At 34.3% G+C, this 19,370-nt stretch overlaps 1 protein-coding gene across 3 annotated transcripts in view; it reads left to right on the plus strand.

The window, feature by feature from the left end:
• Ncam2 (neural cell adhesion molecule 2) overlaps positions 1-19,370 on the plus strand; it is a 409,037-nt gene that overhangs the window by 26,870 nt on the left and 362,797 nt on the right. Inside the window, exon 1 of one of the 3 annotated variants that reach the window (XM_076943095.1) lies at positions 15,441-15,459. The exons of the other annotated variants lie outside the window; for them this stretch is intronic. The gene's annotated coding sequence lies outside the window, so the exon portion shown is untranslated. Of the gene's footprint in view, positions 1-15,440; positions 15,460-19,370 lie in introns of those variants that run through there. 3 annotated transcript variants of the gene reach the window in all.

Here is a 19,370-nt window from a genome sequence, read left to right on the forward strand (position 1 = left end):
CCTTACTAGTTACCTATCCTCTTTGGTTATTAGAATGAAGCACACATACCAGTGTCTTAAAAGCAAACAAGCAAGTAGAAGAAAAAATATGAAATATGTGTTCTTTGGGGTTTGGGTTATCTTATTCGAGGTGATTGTGTTAAGTCCCATCTACTTACCTTCATTTTTCTCATTTTAATTTTTCTGAAGAGCTGACTAATATCCCAATGTATAAATACACTACTTTTCCATTGTGTATTCAACAGATGATGGATGTCTTTTCTGCTTATAATTTCCATATATTTTATGAATAAAGCAGAAATTAATGTATATGAGCAAACAGTTCTGTAGTAAGATGTAGAGTTTTATGCCCAAAAATGGATGGGATAGTTGGATCATGGAGTATATCAATTTTCTTTATTTGAACAACCTACACAATGATTTTCATAGTGACTACACCATTTAATACTCCTAGAAGCAATGAGTACATGGCCCCCCTTCCCTTCATCCTTGCCAACAATGTACTGTCATTTGTTTTATTAAACTTGATCAATCCTACTGGGTACTTTGAAATCTCTAAGTAGTTTTGATCTGCATTTGTCTGACAGATAAGGACACTGAACATTTTTAAAAAGTATTTTCCAGACATTTGTGTTTAGTTTCTTATTACTACTTCAGAAATTAACATAAATCTATTGGTTTATAAAATATGCATTCATTTTTTGTGCTTTCTGCAAGTCAATTATCTTGATGGTTTAAAATCAAGATGTCATCTTGAGTCCTTACTGAGAAAGTATTTTCTTTAGTTCTTTCAATTCTGTGGCTCATTTCCTCTCATCATTTACAAGAAGCACCCTGAAAAATTGAGGCACTTTGCTTACATCCTACATTTTCTCTCTTATCTTCATATCTCCCTGTTATTCCATCTTAATTTGAATCACTTACCAGGTCCTGTACAAAAAGTTCAAAAACAAAAAGTATATTTCTGACAGAGAAAACAGTCTGTTCAGGTCCTTCATGTCTTGACATCTGAGGGTGGTGGTGAAAGGGTTGGTTTTTAATGGCTTCAATTTATCATCTTTTAAATTTTGTATATGCACGGTGCATTTATGTTATTTCCCATGTCTCCCTCCAATTCTTCCCATTCACCTCCCATTCTCCCCATTCTCAAATTCCTTATATTTTTAATTACTATCACAATTAAATGGATGGAGAAATTATAGGTAACTATTATTCATATATATGCATACACACATGCAAACACATGAAATGAATATCATTAGGGGAGAAAATATTTATCCTCTCCAAGTGTTCTGCCTATTTCTTAGAATAGAACTGTTTAGGAGAATATATTACTTTTCCCAATAGATTATTCTCAAGTGGTTTATATGTCTTAACTAGTTACCCTGACAGAGAGTAGCATTGTTTAAGTTCAACAAATAGCAATGCTCACAGGTTAGATAATGAAACTATTATATATTTATTGGCCAATAAAGCTTTACAAATCAAAACACAATAAAAAGTCCTTACAAATTTAACTGATAACTCTTATATGTTTAGGAACTCAATAGCTCATTGCTATTGCCTGTGACCCAAATACAATGTCATAACTTTGAAAAATACTTTTACATGTTATTTGAAAATTTCATACAATATATTCCTTCCCTAACATTCTCTTTGTTTTGTTTTTATTAGAATAAAACCTCCTAAAATTTGAAAATACATTAACCATATAGAATATCATCTTTTTTCTATTTTTTAAACAAATGTCAATTCATTCTTGAATTTAGTAATAATAATGAGGCTAGTGTATTTATAAAATTATTTTTTAGAAATAATTATCCTTTTTTAGGTCTGCCATCATATGTGGATTCTTAGGTCTTTTATTTATTCTTTTTGCCATTTAAATGTATTCATTTGCCACTTTGTTAAGTAATTTTGTAAAATGATGTGGTGATTAACATAGCTAGATAACATATATTAGGCATTCTAGTAAATAAAATGCCATCCACTGAAGTGTAGTGCAGTTCAATAAATTCCCAAGGTATGGAGTTAATTGGTGCAGTATTTGCTTGTACATGATCACAGGACATCAGCTGTAGGCAACCTGTGTGTCCAGCACATGCAAGTCTCAGGCAAGTTAGTGGGCCATTCTCATTCGGATTTTAGTAACCTATAGGGCATAATTCATGTGTTTTGATGGTTTCCCATAAATAGTTAGTAGTTGGTCAGGCCTATATGACCTAAGTTTTATAAAGGAAACTCATGGCTTACCAAGTTACATCATAGTGGGTCTTCATATTTACAAAGGCAGAATAATCATATTTACTTCAAAACAAAATGTGCATGATAGTGATCTTGCAGGGGATTTAAGTTATCTGAATATACTTCTTAAATTAATCCTCTTCCTCTCATACGTATATACAAACATACACATACACACACAGACACACTGACAGAGGCACACACATGCACACACACATACACAGACACACACACAAAACCACACACAGGCACACAGAGGCACAAAAACATGTACAAAAATTCCTTTCTTTTCATTTGTAAAAAGCTCATGATGAATATAGTCTTATGATTTATCTGAGGAGGTTGAAGTCATTTTTCTTGGCCTAGATTCTATATTTATTTTTCATCATCATACATAGATCTCAACACGAAAGTTGCTTCAAAGAAGAAAACCAAATTAAATGCAGATTTTTGTTTTGTTTTGTTTTGTTTTGTTTTGTTTTGTTTTGTTTTGTTTTGTTTTGTTTTGTTCTGAGATAGGGTTTCTCTGGGTAGCCATGGCTCCCCTGGTACTCACATTGTAGACCAAGCTGGTCTCCCTCTCAATTGCTAGGATTAAAGGAAGGTACTACCACCCAAGAAATTAAATGCAGTATTCAACTTCTTCATGTTTACCAGATGTTTTTAAATAACCAAAATTTTCAGGCACTGTCTTTGATGCAATTCATTGCAATGTCAATCAGTTTCACATCAGGAAAACAAACTAGGATATATTGATCTTTTTAAATGAGTGTTTCATCTCTCCTCTGGAAGTGTCCTCTACCTGGCAGTAGCTCTCTACACCAGAGATTATGGAAATGGAATCAAAGTTATTGTACTTAAAATATATCCATTTATCATTTAGTAAGTAAAATAAATTACAAGTTATGCTTCCTTAAGCTTAATACGGAAAATGGCTATTTAACGATTTAAATTTGCCATGACCATTTTTTTTGTGATGCAAGCTAATCAGTTTCTCTGACTCCTTTTTCCATAAACCCAATTGTATTAGCCTGTAATTACAGGGTGATATTGCATTAGCACGAGCCAATGCTATTGTAACAGCTAGAAGCCCTATCTTCTAAGTAGTTCTAATCTCTTTACTACTCCAGTTTGAAAAGAAAGATATGGATTGACTCTAATAAACCAAACTATGTGTCTTAGTATTTCTTATATACACTTTTCATTTTGCCTTGGTTCTTAAATATGGATTGTTTTTTAGTATATTTTTTAAAAGAAAAGCAGTATAATTATAGTGCATTATGAAACTAAGAAAATGTTCAAGTATCATTTTACTCAAACAATAGAATAGACACAGAACCAATTGTTACTTTATTTCATAAACCAAATCAGTAATTGTTTAGAATCCAAGATTAAACTTGCCACTACTTTTCATGATCTGAATTCTGTTTTGCATAACATATATTCAGAAATATTTCTATGTGTCTTGGCATCATTCTGTTGTATTATTCTCATATTTTTATCAACAGTATGTGTTTTATTGTCTTAAGCACATGACATAATTAGTTGGTATGTTACCATACTTAACTAAGGAATGCTATTAGAAAATGGCCCTTATATTATTATAAATTGAATGAAATTTGTTACAAAGAATTTTTTCAGATACTACTTGTTAGTGTATACTAAACAGCTACCATGCTAGTTATGGTTTTCAAAAATTATAAATAAGTTTACACATAAGTTTTAAATATATTCAAACTGAGTGAGCATGAGTGAATGATTCAGAGTTCATATACAACTATTTCATTTTGTCATAATTCTTAGTAATAAGAGATTATAGCTACTCATTGCATCTACAATTCCTATGTATTACTCATATCTATAAAAGACTGCAGATAAACATTTATTTGTCAGTTTGCATATCAGATATTTGAACTTAAGCATAACTTCAATCTATGTAAATATTACAGTAATTCAGTGTTGGTCATTAAATATTTCACTTTTAACCTCCTAGAAATAAGAGAATATGGAGGTATTTTAATCCAGCAAGATGCCTACTCTGGAAAGGAATAACCTTCAAAGACATACATCTGTTTGAATTGCTAGAGTGCAGACATACTACAAACGTTTAATCCCTCTGGCTTTAATACAGACAGACCTTTAGTATACACCTTTAAGCCCAAAGAATGATGTCAAATCAGTTCAGTCACTGCACTTGGTGCTGTGCAGTTGCATTCTGTTGCACTTGGTGCTGTGCAGTTGCATTCTGTTGCGTTTGTTCATGAATTCCTATGTTCATGCAGTTAGTTCAGTGCAGGTCAGCAGAGGCAGCTGAAGCCAGAGAATAAGAAGAAGCCAGAAGATTAAAAAAAAAAAAATGTTGGAGTTAGTGTGAGGCCAAGCAGAGCAATTCAGTGATAAGCCTCGATAAGCCAGTTTGAATATGTCAGCATGCAGAGGAGAATTGACCCAGAAGAGCTGAGCTGAACCAGTCAGCCACAGTTCAAAAAAACTAGAAAAGGTGAGCTTATTTAGTAGTCTCAAAAGCTGAAACATTGTAGGCCTCCGTTAGATTATAGGAAGCCATAGGTTTCCACACCATGGCCTTGGGTTGGTTAGAGCAGAAAGGGAAATTACCTGGGCACAGCCAAAGCCACATATGTGCACATCTTGGTGTGGCTCTCATCACATTCCTTCATCTGAGGAAATAAAAGTAACTCTTACAAGGGAGAATGATGTTGCTCTTTGAGAGGACTGATTTCTAATGATAACTCCTGCATATACTATGTAATTCAATTTAATCTTTAATATTTACTTGATTCAAATTGGAAAATAAAAATAAAATAAGCCCAGGTTTTAAAATCTTCAATAGAAAAAATTGTTGAAAATGAGTATAGATATAATTTTGTTTTGTAGCATTATGCTAAATTAATTCTGGCATTTAGCTCATGACATTATGACAATTGCAAAGCAAATTACTTAGATACATTTTTCTTTTACAATGTGTTTCAGCTTTAATTGATGGTGTCATTTAACTTACTGCTCATAATTTTCTTAAGGTGCTTTTTGTATCTTTTGGTAAACCACCAATTGCCATGACCTACATCTAGATTTGTTTTAATACCTGAAAGTATTGATTTTTGCTGAAAATACAGTGAGCAAAAAAGAAGCACTCAGCAAACTAAAATTATTTTCAGCTAATAATGCTCTTTTACAGGTACTGATTGATAGACATAAATATTGTTTTGACTGACATATCTTTGTTTAAAATAAATTCAAATGATTGTTTTAACATCTTAGGATATTTCATTCTGTAAACAGAATAAAAACTGTGAATGAACTGTTGCTGACGAAAATGCAAATCCAGGTTTCCTTGACCCACAGGAGACACAGTGATTTATTGAATCCTATTTGACTTTCAACTGAATGAGCAATGCTGTTTTTTTAGGCTTCCATTAGGCTGCCTCTGTAAAATTCACATTGATAAAATAGAACCCACACAACCTGAAGTCTTTTTACAATACACGTCCTCCTAGTCACGTGGAGGAGTTCACAGCCATCCCTAACTGTCCAAGTGGGATTAGGAAAAGGTGTGCCCCTTCCAGAATTATCACTAAAAGAAACAGATATGTTGGTAGAGATTTTAAAATGTAAAAGTGTATTAAAAATCTCCATAAAGGAGTTTGATGATGCCCTAAATTACATTTTGATAAAAAGGTAAATTAATTATGGATACTTTTCAGAAGGAACCCCAAATGCTGCTTGACTATAATGTCATTCCAGTAAGAAATAATGAACTATATTCAAATACATGTATAATTTCAATTAATATTTGAATAATCAGTTTGATTTTTGAGGTGTGAAACATTAAACATTAAAATGAGAACTTTTCCCCAACTGCCCCTTGTCATAGATGTTTGTGAATCACTGGAGTAGCCAGAGGGTCATTTATGTGATTTTTTTTTCTCTCAAGTACAGCAAAAAATGTTAGAATTGCTTGCTGATGCCTAATCCTCAGTTAACATCATAAATCAGCACTTGTCAGATCAGGGAAGCATATTAACTAGAGTTATTATATTTCAAAACAGGAGTGTTTCTTATTCTGACAGCTTCCAAGAGTGGGGCCTGTGAGAGGAGCATCCACAAATAATTCATATCGTTGAGGACGATACGCATTTCCAGTTGTTAAGAGCAGCCTTTCTGAGCATGTCATAATTCTCACCTCAGCCCTCCATTTTAATTCCTGTCATACCAAAATGTTATTTACTCCTCTTACTGAGGTAACATCTGCCAGCCATGTACAATTCAATAGAATTATAGAAATTTAGAGACAGGAAAATAAAACATAGGAGGTATTATGTCAGAATCCCCATTTCTCTATTGTAGATATTGATGTCTGTTTATTACTGAAGATGTAACTAAATTCCTTCCAGAAATATTTTACCTCACTTTCTCGGTTGACAAAATGGTGTGATTGTCTACCATCGCCTTCCTTCTCCTTCTTTGCCTTTCCAAATGTACAGTTACTTAAATACATACACTTACCTGTGAATACTGGAAGAACATTAGAAGTAGCTAAGGCAGAATAGGTTGTTGGAAAGCTGTGAATTCAATTAGTTTTAACAAAGGAGATAGAATATCCTGTAGATTTGTGAACTTAACCTTGCCTCAAGAAAATCCCCAGTGTTTTCTGGTAAAGTTTCTCTTACACAAATTGTTTGAGATAAGGATCTTTCTGGTATACACATATGCATATATATACTTTTTTTCTGGGAGAGGATTGTGAAACCTTGTGCATACAAAAGAGAGAGCTTGAATATGGGATCAAAACCTGAACAGCATTTGTTTAAATGTGTTTTATGTGCACAGCCTGAAGGTGAGTTTATATAATATTTTCTTGTGTATGATTTCATTCAGTTCTGTCACATAAATTTAAATGTGGAATATTTGACCTGTATCATTGAAATATTCAAATGTTTTAAGATTTTTTTCTTGGAAGATCTGGAATTTTTCAAGTTAGTGATTATCAAGTTTATGTTTTACTATACATGAGTTAATGAAGTGGAAAACAAAAATGGTGTGGCAATTAAGAATTAAAAATACTACATATTTTGGGTATTAGCTCTCTGTCATATGTAGGATTAGTGAAGATCTTCGCCCAATCTGTCAGCTGTCATTTATTTATTTATTTATTTTTGCTAATGATCATGTCATTTGATTTATAGAAGCTTTTAAGTTTTATGAAATACCATCTATTGACTTTAGGGCCTGAGCCCTGGGTATTCTGTTAGGAAAGTTGTCTCCTGTATGGATGAGTTCAAAGATATTCCCCACTTTCTGTTCTATTAGATTTACTGTACCTGGTTTTGTGTTGAGCTCTTTGATCAAATTGGACACGAGTTTTGGGCAGAGTGATACATATGGATCTATTTCATTCTTCTATATTTAGATATCCAGTTAAACCAGCACCATGTATTAAAGATGCTCTTCTTTTTCCATTGTATGATTTTGGCTTATTTGTTAAAACCTCAAGGATCCATAGGTGTGTGAGCTTATTTCTGGGTCTTACATTCAATTTCTTTGATCCACCTGTTTGTGTGTTTCTATACCAGTGCAATGCAGTTTTTATTACTATTGCTCTGTAGTGCAGCTCAAAGTCAGTGATAGTGATACCTCCAGAAGTTCTTTTATTGTTCAGGATTAGTTTAGCTATCTGGGTTTGTTGTTTTTCCACATGAAATTGAGAATTTTTCTCTCAATATTTGCGAAGAATCATGTTGGAATATTAATGGGAAATGCATTTAATATGCATAGATTGCCTATGTTAATTCTTCCTATCCATCAGCAAAGGAGATTTTTACATATTCTGAGGTCTTTTTTTCCTTTTTTTTTTTTTTTTTTTTTTTTTTTTGTTTAGAAATGTCACCAATAAATTAGTCTTGTGACAGGACAAAATCCCAGGAAATGATTTTAAGCAATAACACATAAACAAAGGCATGGGCTTATTAGTTAATTATGATTATGAATACAAAGTTACAATGTAGTTAGAGATCATCAGTCAAATTTTATATCACTGTTTAACACTCCTCCATTGCTGGTGAGACTGCAACCTGTACAACCACTCTGGAAACCAATCCGGAGTTTTCTCATAAAATTGGAAATAGATCTACCTGAAGACCCAGCTATAACACTCTTAAGCATATAACCAAAGATGCCCCACCATGCCACAGAGGCACACAATCTACTATGTTCTTTGCAGCCTTATTCGTGATAGCCAGAAGCTGAAAACAACCCAGGTGTCCCATAACAGAGTGATACAGAAAATGTGGTTCATTTCCACAATAGACTACCAGTCAGCTATTAAGACCAAGGACATCCTTATTTTTTTTAGGCAAATAAATGGGACTAGAAAATATTATCCTGAGTGATGTAACTCAGACTCAAAATGACATGCATGGTATGAACTCACTAACAAGTCCTTATTTGCCAAAAAGTACAGAATTTCCGGGATACAATCCATCAAACTCAAGAAGGCTAACAAGCCGAAGGGTCCAAGTGAGGATGCCTCAATCCCACTTGGGAGGAAGTAGAAAACAATCACATAGAGGGGTAGGGAGTAAGAGTCCTGGGTGGGAAAGGCAATAGGGAGGGGAAACATGATCAGGTATTTTTCCTGAACAGGGAGAGAACAAGACTGAAACCCTGAGGGCCAGCAGAAAGCCTGGAAACAGGCAATCTCAGGAGGTAGAAGGTGGGGGGACTCTTTCAAATGTACTTACCTGGGTTGTGAGACATTCTCAGGACTCAAAGGGAAAGACATTGGATGAAATGCCCTACAGTGGGGAGAGAGAATTGGTAGAGTCCACCTCCAGTAGAAAGATAGGGCATCAGGAAGGATGGGGTTGCAATCCCAGCATCAAAAACTCTGACCTAGAATTGTTCCTGAAAAACTGCAGGATCAAAAACAAAAGAAGAAAAGAAGAGCCTGAAGAAAGGGGGGTCCAGTGACAGGCCCAAGGTCAGATGCGGCTCAGGGAGAGGCCCCAAGGCCTGACACTACTACTGAGGCTATGGAGTGCTCACAAAAAGGGCCCTATCATGATTTCTCTGTGAAAGGCTCACCTGCAATTGACAGAAGCTGGTGACCCCTGTGGTTGAATTAGGGAAAAGCTGGAAGAAGCTGAGGAGAAGGGTGTCCCTATAGGAATGCCAGTAGTCTCAACTAACCTGGACTCCTGGGATCACTCAGACACTGATCCACCAACAAGACAGCATACACCAGCTGATATGAAGCTCCCAACACATATACAGCAGAGGACTTCCTGGTCTGGACTCAGAGAAGACGCTTCTAACCCTAGAGAGACCTGAATCCTCAGAGAGTGGGGAGGTCTGGTGAGGTGGGAGTGGTGGGGTGGGCACATCCTTTTGGAGACAGGAGGAGGTATGAGATATGGAACAATCGGAGAGTGGACCTGAAGGGGGATAAAGTCTAGACTGTAAGAAAAAAATTAAAGAATTTTTAAAAAGAAAAGAAAAATATCTCTTCTGCTTATGTTCTTGTGTTACAAGAAATTAATGAGGGGGTAATACCAACTTTATTACATCATGATGTAAATTTAAATGTCTGAAGAACTAAAGATTCTTCTTAAATTGTTGCCATTCAAATTTGCCTGTAATAAAGTAGAGCAGTTGTCAAGACGAAGTTGCCAACTCTAAACAAGGTATGAATTGTTATCTTCTGGCCCAGATGCCTGAGTTCAATACTAGGGATCTGCATCATGGAAGATGACAATGTACTCCTGTAATCTGTTCTCTCTAATGGCCATAATGTGATTTGCCTCATGAATGATTATGCCAATTAAATTATTAAATATTTACATTGTTGATATCTAGTATCTATACCATGTAGAATTAATGATGACAGAGCATGAATCAATGATTCTTTACCTAGATGTGCTACTTCCTCTAAATGGAACAGTGACTACACACACTCATGCCGTTAAAGCACCAAACAGTACCCAGAATCTGCCACTTATACACTCTGCATCACACCAAAATGGCATGAGTTTCAGTGCCATAAGGACCACAGCCCTCCATGACAGCTTAGACAATGCCGGTCCTCATTCTTCCATATTTAAAGCTTGTGTGTGCCAAGTGGATGCCAGAGTTAAAATATGTTGGTTTTACCACTTATTATTAACAAGATTAATGTAATTTAATAAGAATTGACAATGCCTTAAATTTATGACTCACAGGATAAGCACTAAGATTCTTCAAAATGCTATTTTGTTTTTTTTTATAGGTCCAAACAGTTGAGGTTCAAATCCCATTGTGTAAGCACATATGTATATGTGTGTATGTGTATATGTATATATACATGCATACATTATATATATATATATATATATATATATATATATATATATATATATATATAATTTTCTAAAAGAACGCCCTTATTTTGCTTTCATTTTTCAAGACAGGGACTCACTAAGAAGTACTAACTGTCATGGAACTCACTACGTAGACCAGACTGGACTTAAACTCACAAAGATGACCCTCCTTTGCCTCTGAATTCTGGTATTAAAGTCCTGCAACACTACTTCTGTACTTTATTTACCCTTGTGATTGACACTTGCTGTCAATCTCTGGATCTAGGTCTAGGTTTATAAACATTTCAGTTTCACTGCTTGGCTCATGATTTATCCAGCACCCAAAACCAAATTTTGTAGCTTTTCTCTCAGTTACATTTTTTATACATACTGCTATTAGAGAAAACCATATTTATAATTTCTTTTCTGCATAAACAGTTATATATGGTAGAGAGATGCATTGGTGATTAAGAATAAATACCGTTCTGGGAAAGAATCCAAAGCATGTGCGTGTACAGATTAACACAGGTTTGCGGTGATGGAGAAAGAGAGAGACATTTTAAACAAACAGTTTTTGAAGGGCATAAGCCTTTCAAAAAATACTAAGTTCTTATTATACTTACACAAAGGAGCCAGCTGGAGGAAATGAATTATAGCCAAATACTAAGTGTTTAGTTTGTCAGAATGAGGCATTTCTCTTTAGGTGACATTCTTTATTTCCTATTTTTCCATTTCCTGGTGAGCCTCCTCTTCTGTGTAGCAAACGCTAATGACCTTATGTTTTTGCTACTAGAATATATGACAGCCTCCTCAGCACACCTGAATAGACCCACCTTGGACTTAAAGGAACGTTGTGGAAGATCTTCTACTCCTTTGAGTGTGCTAAGCAATATAGTATTATTTGAAATTATTTTGTCAGATACGTTTTAAGAAAAAAATGTATGTCTGTATACATCAAGAAGTTTCTATTTTTACTGACATAAATATTTAAGACAATGCTTGCAATCCTTTAATAATATGTTTGAGTTTGGGTTAAGACATATTTATAAACAGCTACTATTTGCAAACCAGGAAATTTGATTGTAAAAATAAATACTAGTTTTGCTAATGGGTAGTCATTTAGGTTTTAAGTGTTCATTAGCAGGAGGGGGCTGATGAGCAGATGTTTAATGAGCAATAAAAGGTAATAGGATTTTATATTTTGATTCTATTTTATTTTTACTGATTGAAGGTATCCAATATTCTTATTAAACAATAAAATATTCAGCCTGTTGATTATTGAGTGGAACTATGTAGTCAATATTCAAGAAAACAATACAATTTTAGATAAATTTAAGTTACTACACAAAGAGTAGTAATATTTGAAATTGTAGAATTAAACTATCATTCTCATCAATATATTTACATTTTTATCACTATTATTTCAGTGTATCGCTAATACTTTTCCTACTACTCATTCAGAAGTATAGTATATAATAAGAAGTTTTCTTTTCTGTTGGGGTTTTCCCCAAATGTATTTATTAAGTAATTCTGCCATACTGGTATAGAAAATACTGATATTAGATTTTAGGTAAACTATATATCCCACTGAAAATATTTTAAGACCATACAGCATGGCATCAGCCATCAATTCCGCTGCTGAGCACATAGAGGCAGGCAGACATCTGTGTGTTCAACTAGCCCCATCTATATAGTGAGTTCTAGGTCAGCCAGGGATAAGAAGTATGGTACCTATCAGAAAGATATGGACGGATGGATATATGGACAGCTGGATAGATAGATAGATAGATAGATAGATAGATAGATAGATAGATAGATAGATAGATAGATTAGATAGATAGATACATTAGATAGATGATAGATAGATAGATAGATATATTAGATAGATGATAGATAGATAGATAGATAGATAGATAGATAGATAGATAGATACTTACATAGATACATAGATAAATAAGATACATTGGTAATACAATAAAATATTTTTACATTTTTACTATATTTTTACATACTTTACTGTAATCTTACATATTTTACTATACTCTATATGTTGTCATAAATTATTTGTAAAGTTTTGATAAATGAGTTTGCATGCTTGGAATTTCATCTTCTGTCTCTTCTTCTTCGCTTTTATTTAAAACAATCCTTTAGGTACAAAAAACTAGATTTCTGCCTATTCTTTCATCTTCCTCTCCACTAATTAAAACAAATATTCAAGTATAGAACAGAAGATTTTTGCCTTTTCCATCATAATTTCCAATGAAGAAAATCAGTAGGTATTTCTTTCATGATACACATTGCATATCCATATGTGCACACAGCCTTTGTATGAGTCTCAAGTACTGCCATGTTTAAATGACCTGGTTCACTATGCTCTGCTATTCTATAGTTATTCATCCAAGAACAATTCTGAGATTTTGTACAAATTTTACCTCATGTTTGATGATGGATTAAAATAATTTCTTTTCCAATTTGTTATTGGTTATTTTATTTGTTCAAATAAATTGTTCTCACCCTTCCTGGATTTGCCTCCACAACCCCCCTATCCCATCCTTCCTCACCTTTCTTCTATCAGGGGGCTACCTCACCCACCCATTCCCACCTGCTCACCCTGGTATTCACCTACACTGGAGCATCAAACCTCCACAGGCCAAAGCCTTCTCCTCCCATTGATGCCCATCAAGGCCATCCTCTGCTACATATGCAACTGGAGCCATGGATCCCTCCATGTGTACTCTTTGGTTGGTGGTTTAGTCCCTGGGAACTCCAGGTGTCTGTTTGTTTGATATTCTTGTTTTTTCTATGTTGTTGCAAATCCCTTCAGCTCCTTCAGTCCTTCCTATAACTCCTCCATGGTTGCCTGCAGGCAACTGCATTCGTACTGATCAGGTTCTAGCAGAGCCTCTCAGGGGACAGCAATACCAGGCTCCTGTCAGCAAGTGCTTCTTGGCATCAACAATAGTGTCTGGGTTTTGTGGCTGCATATGGAATGGATCTCCAGGTGGAGCAGTCTTTGGAAGACCTTTCCTTCAGTCTCTGCTCCACTTTAACAGTTTCTTGTCCATTCAATATATGGGATAGTTGGGCACTGTTTGAATTAAATTCAGCACTATTCCATAATTCCTTTTCACATTTGGTAAAACATCTTTATAATATTAGAATTTCCTACTTATTTCAATGAGTAATATGTAGATACATACCTTTATACAGAGTAAATAACCCACAATGATCAATGTTAATGTAAATTATCATGTCCCTACAAACGTTCCTATATTAATTTTCTAATTGCTTGTTTGCTTCCTTCTAAGAAGCTCAAAATTGATGATATAGACTCTCTTGAATTGCCTAACCAAAGGCTATGCAAATTAGATGTGGCTGATGGTTACTTCAGTCACTACTTGTTACTCTAAGTCTTTAAAAATGTCTGAGGTTTCTGTATATCATGGTTGTCAGTGTCCCCTATGATCCCATATATCAATGATGCTTGAAATGTCAGTAGAGTGTGCATTGAAATGTAATGAGCCGAAGCACATAAAGACAATCTGATTTATTTCCCTGATTGATTTCTCTCAGGTAAAAGGTTTTCTCACACTGGCTCAGATCAAGAGACTGATCATAGTGTTCTTCCAGGTGACTAAGGGGACTGTGCTGTGCTTGTATTTGAGCTAGTTCACACCGTTAGTCAAAACAAAGCAGATTTTTAAATGAGTTTAAATTAATGTAGCCTAATTAAGCATCTTTATTTTTTAGGGTTTCACTTTTATTAGCTTCAAATCACATATTCTCTAAGTTCTATAGATATAAAACTGGAGCCTTGATTTAATGAGTATCTCTTAATGTACACAGAAAGGTATTTACTCTTGTCATTTCTAATGTTATGTGAGTGTGTTTTTGTGTTGTTTTTTTTGTTTTGTTTTGTTTTTTGTGGAGTTTTTGTTTTGTTTGACAAGTAACTGAGTCACTGTTGAAGTCTTTCTGGGTAATCTGGTGGGCCATTCAAAACATGTACCCTAGACTTAACAGATTGCATGCCAGAGGCTTACTTCCAGAGTTTTCATCATGTTGTGCCAAACAAAGGGCAACTGCAACCGGATACAATCAGTTTGGACATTTATTGTCTTCCACTTTTTCAAAAATACCTTATGGTTTAAGTGTTGATTCCCTCACTTTAAAATGAGCTCCTCCAGTTCACATAAAACCTCCTCTAGTTCAAACAATATCTGATCTTGCATGGGAGGCCTCAGGTGGGTTTTGCTGCTCATGACTGTGGCTTTTCTTTATCTGTTTCTTCATGAGCAAGGTTATGAGTGTTCTAAGCCCTCTGTTGACTGAACGTTTATATTTTGGTTGATATAAGCAGAGGGCACTGATCTAAGCTACACCCCCATATAGTCTCTAATCCACGCATTTTCTACCTTTTCTCTCACTTTCCAACACCTATGCTCCTTCTCTTTACACATGTTCATCACAAAAATATGTGTAAGGAAGTCTTGCCCATGTTAGGGGCTGTTTTCAGGAACTGTGTCTGAAATATACAGCACTGTAATTTCATATAAGAAGTGCTTCAGAAACACGCATCAAATTGTGCTACAATACAAAACATAAAGATCTGTATTTTCTAAACTATTTACAATTCAGTTTTCCTTGGCTCCATTAGGTTTAGAAAAGTGTTGGGGATGGCATGTGTTTTGGCTCACCCAGGATTACGCTGTAGCTGTTTTCCTTCGAGAAATCAGAGCAAATCTAAGGGTGTGTTGCTGAGAACTGGGAACTGTTGCTAGTTGACAATTTCTGAAGATCACTTGTGAAAGCTTAGATTCTCCTAAAAGCATGGGACCCATATGACATTTGCTGGAAGACAACTGTAAGTGCTCGCTTTTGTTGCTTTCTGTGTTTAAGGTGTCTTTTGTGCTACCATCAGTAGCTCCAAACAGCAGTCTGTACCATGATATTCTTCTTCCTTCTTCCAGTGAGCTCTTTCACAGAGAAAGATGCTCATCATGCCTTTTATTTTTCAATGCTTTGCAGTGATTACTTTTGTTTGTTTGTTTGTTTGTTTGTTTCACGTTCCATTTCAGGTGTAACTTGTGCTCTTTTTCTGTGTAGCATTCACTGAAGTCTTTTAAGGGCTTGCGTTAGACAGATATCTAAAAGATTGTCCAGAATACAGCACATTCTACATCAACAAGTTCTCAGGCTCATCCTCGTAGGAATAAATTCTTTCCCTGGAAACATATCAGCCCTCAGGTTAATAGACCTCTAGTGACCTGCTTCATAACCTTGCCAACCAGACAAGTTCAGACAGATTAGAAAACTCTGTAATGAACGCAATTTGTTCCATATGGGGTTTTCAGTATAATTAGAAAATAAATTATTGTGTAGTATCCTGTTTACTTGTCTCATAGAAACCAAAAAGAAAAAAAAAGATAGTATATGAAATTAGGAAATCATTGCTTATTAAGGAATCTGAACTGAATAAGGCTTCATGGGTCATTGATATTCTATGTTAAAGGCTTATTTTATTTGTACTGTGATTTGCGTCAGCCTTGGCCTTATTATCTTACCATATCTTACCGGTGATGCTTTATTTAATGTTTTCCATACATAATGTCTTTGCTTAGTCATTTCCTTTAGTAATTTCAAAAAAATTAAGATTTTGTGTAAGTGTCTTATTGTAGAGGCTTTATTGCTCAAAAATTACAGATTGGGTAAACATGCTACAATTATTTTTTTCTGAGTCAATATATATGTGGTGATTATGCAATTAAAATTTAAAGAACAATTTTGTCATCATTTTGTTGTTTCACTTCTAGTATTAATTTATGGAGGAACTGGCTTTTAATTTATTAAACTCAAATATGTCTGTTTCATTCTGTATTTTAAAATTTACAATAGAATTAAGATTATAATTTCCATTGCTTTGAAACACAATCTCATGTAGTCTAGGTTGACTTTATATAATATGCGGCTCCAGTTGGTTATCATACATCATTCCCATGTGTCCATGTGTCCCTACAAAGTACTGGGTTTACAAGTGTGCCCAAGGTTACCTAACTAGAAATCTACTGTAATTCATGTTTGAACAAACTTTACCTCTGAAACTCACAACCTTTTAAACACTTACTTTCCAATTTTTTCTCTGTTATGTATTTATTCATTCACTCATTCATTTATTTATTATATTTTATTGGGTCTGGAGAATAGACCCAGACCTCACACATACTAAGCACATAGTGTTCTACAGAAATATAACCTCAGTTAATTTAAAGTTTTCTTTGTGTCTAACCTAATATGGTTTTGAACCCTGAATTCAACTTTCCATATTATTCAATGTTTAAATTATTCAATTGTTTATTTTCTAACACAAGTATTTTAAACTTTAGTTAAATGTTATAGGATTATTATTTTTTAAGATGCATGCCTGCCCCATTTACATTTGTATTCTTTGATATTTTTCAAATTAGTATTATGATTTGAATATTTAAATCAATATTACTGCATTTATAGTTTTACTCATTTCTCTTATCTTATTATGTGCCCTCAGACTCTCTAATGTCTAATGCCTTTGCCTCCTGAGTAATGGAATAACAGGTGCACCTAATTACTTTATACTCTGATGATTTTGTTCTAACTCACACATACACACAGACACAAACACATACACACATACACACACATGTGTGCACACACAAGGAAGGACACACACGTTCACATACACCAATTATCTCACATCAAAACAGAAAGAACCAACTTTACTGGTCAGTTTTAAGAACTGGAAGCTCTCATTCTGAAGAAATAAATAAGCAGTCGAACCTGAAGGCCATTCTTGTTCGTGACTAGACATTACTGAGGATAGTACTTTCTGCCTTTGGAGTAATCTGAATTGCAAAGTTTTCCAATAATATAGCATATTAAGGACCTACACAGAAGCCTGCCAGTGGTGCCACGCGCCTTTAATCCCAGCACTTGGGAGGCAGAGGCGGGTGGATTTCTGAGTTTGAGGCCAGCCTGGTCTACAGAGTGAGTTCCAGGACAATCAGGACTACACAGAGAAACCCTGTCTCAAAAAAAAAAAAATGGACCTAGACAGAAATAATATTGAAATCTTGAGAGAATTTATCCAGTGTCACCTTACTATACAAAATATCAAATATTTAAATGTGGTTTATTTATAAAAATCCACTTTTGACTTTTAGCTGAATTTGTACATTTATTACTGATATAATCCCCATACATCCCTAAAAGATATTAAGACTGCAATTATTTAACATATGCAAATATATGTATGTACAGCACTACATAAAGCTAAAAATGAAACTAAACATCATAGTTCATAATCATAGGTCAAAAATATTTATAGAGACATTCTATTATACCAACTAATTACGTCATACATACCATATACAATCAACTGTCATTATCCTGTTTCTAAAATAATCAACTTCATTATATTTAATAATTAGATATATATAAATGTTCCTCTTCTAAGTATATATATAAGTAGGAACAAAAGATGCATCTTTCTTATTTATTTATTTTGGTTTTTCAAGACAGGGTTTCTCGGTGTAGCCCTGGCTGTCCTGGAACTCACTCGTTAGGCCAGACTCGCCTCTAACTCAGAAATCCGCCTGCCTCTGCCTCCCTAGTGCTGAAGATGCATCTTTCATATTGTGTTTCATAATCTGAGAGGAATGTCTGTTTGTTGCATTTTAAATGCTAACTACCACCCTGTGGTTCAAGATGCAAGAGCGGGTTGGAAAAAAAAAAAACATAGGCACAAGATTTATCTTAAATTTTTATAATAGAAATGGATTAAACATTTTACTTAAAGGTTGTAGTTTTGTTAAAATTAATCAACTGAGCCTATTTAATTCACATTTTTAACATTTGTCCTTAGAGAAATATGCTTGTGGAAAAACATTGGACAGAAACAAAGAAACAAGAATTAATTGGATGCTAAAGGCAAAGGCAAGAACAAACTGATACATATTTTTAATATTGTTATTCTTTTTTCTTATCCCTGAAGAAATAACTTAATGTTACTTCTACTTCATAAATCTTTACAATCAAACATTTTTTGAGAATAATACAATTGTAAATTCGATAAATAACTTACTGCTTAAGACTCTAAAATGAGAGGATTTTCTTCTTTTCAAGATGCAGAGAAAGTGAAATATGTTTCACAACCCCTACCTTCCAACTGAAAATAAAACAAAAAGCATAAATATATAAATATGAGTCTCTGTCTCTATTTCTCTCTGCCTCTTTCTTCTTTTTCTTCTCTCCCTAACCCTTTAATCATTTTCCACCTTATATCTGATATAAAACTCAAGATATCATGTATGCTTCTTAAGTCTTCTGCAAGGAGCTACATTTCTTAGCATGAATATTATCCCCTAATATGCCCTAATTTTGAAAAACACATCTGTTGAAGTATTAAATAGTGTTACTTCTTCACTGTCTGAATGATTCTTGGATGAATTGAGTAATGAGAGAGGGGGTCAAAACCGAAAATGTTACACTCAGCTAAATTATTTAAACAATATACTCATATGTTGAATGCATGACCATCATCAATAACCATTCAAAAAATTTTGGAAAGACACAGACAGAGACACAGAGACAGGGCAAGGCAGAGAAGGCAGGGAAGAGAGAAAAATGTTGCATCTACTGGGCACTCAGAAGAAAGAAGTGTAAAATTGTTTTATTATTTATTATGGTTCAGCAAAATCTCATACTGAAGATAACACACAGATATCTTTGAATTTTTTCTTG

The sequence above is a fragment of the Arvicanthis niloticus genome, chromosome 12 (assembly GCF_011762505.2).
Source record: "Arvicanthis niloticus isolate mArvNil1 chromosome 12, mArvNil1.pat.X, whole genome shotgun sequence".
Classification (NCBI taxonomy): domain Eukaryota; kingdom Metazoa; phylum Chordata; class Mammalia; order Rodentia; family Muridae; genus Arvicanthis; species Arvicanthis niloticus.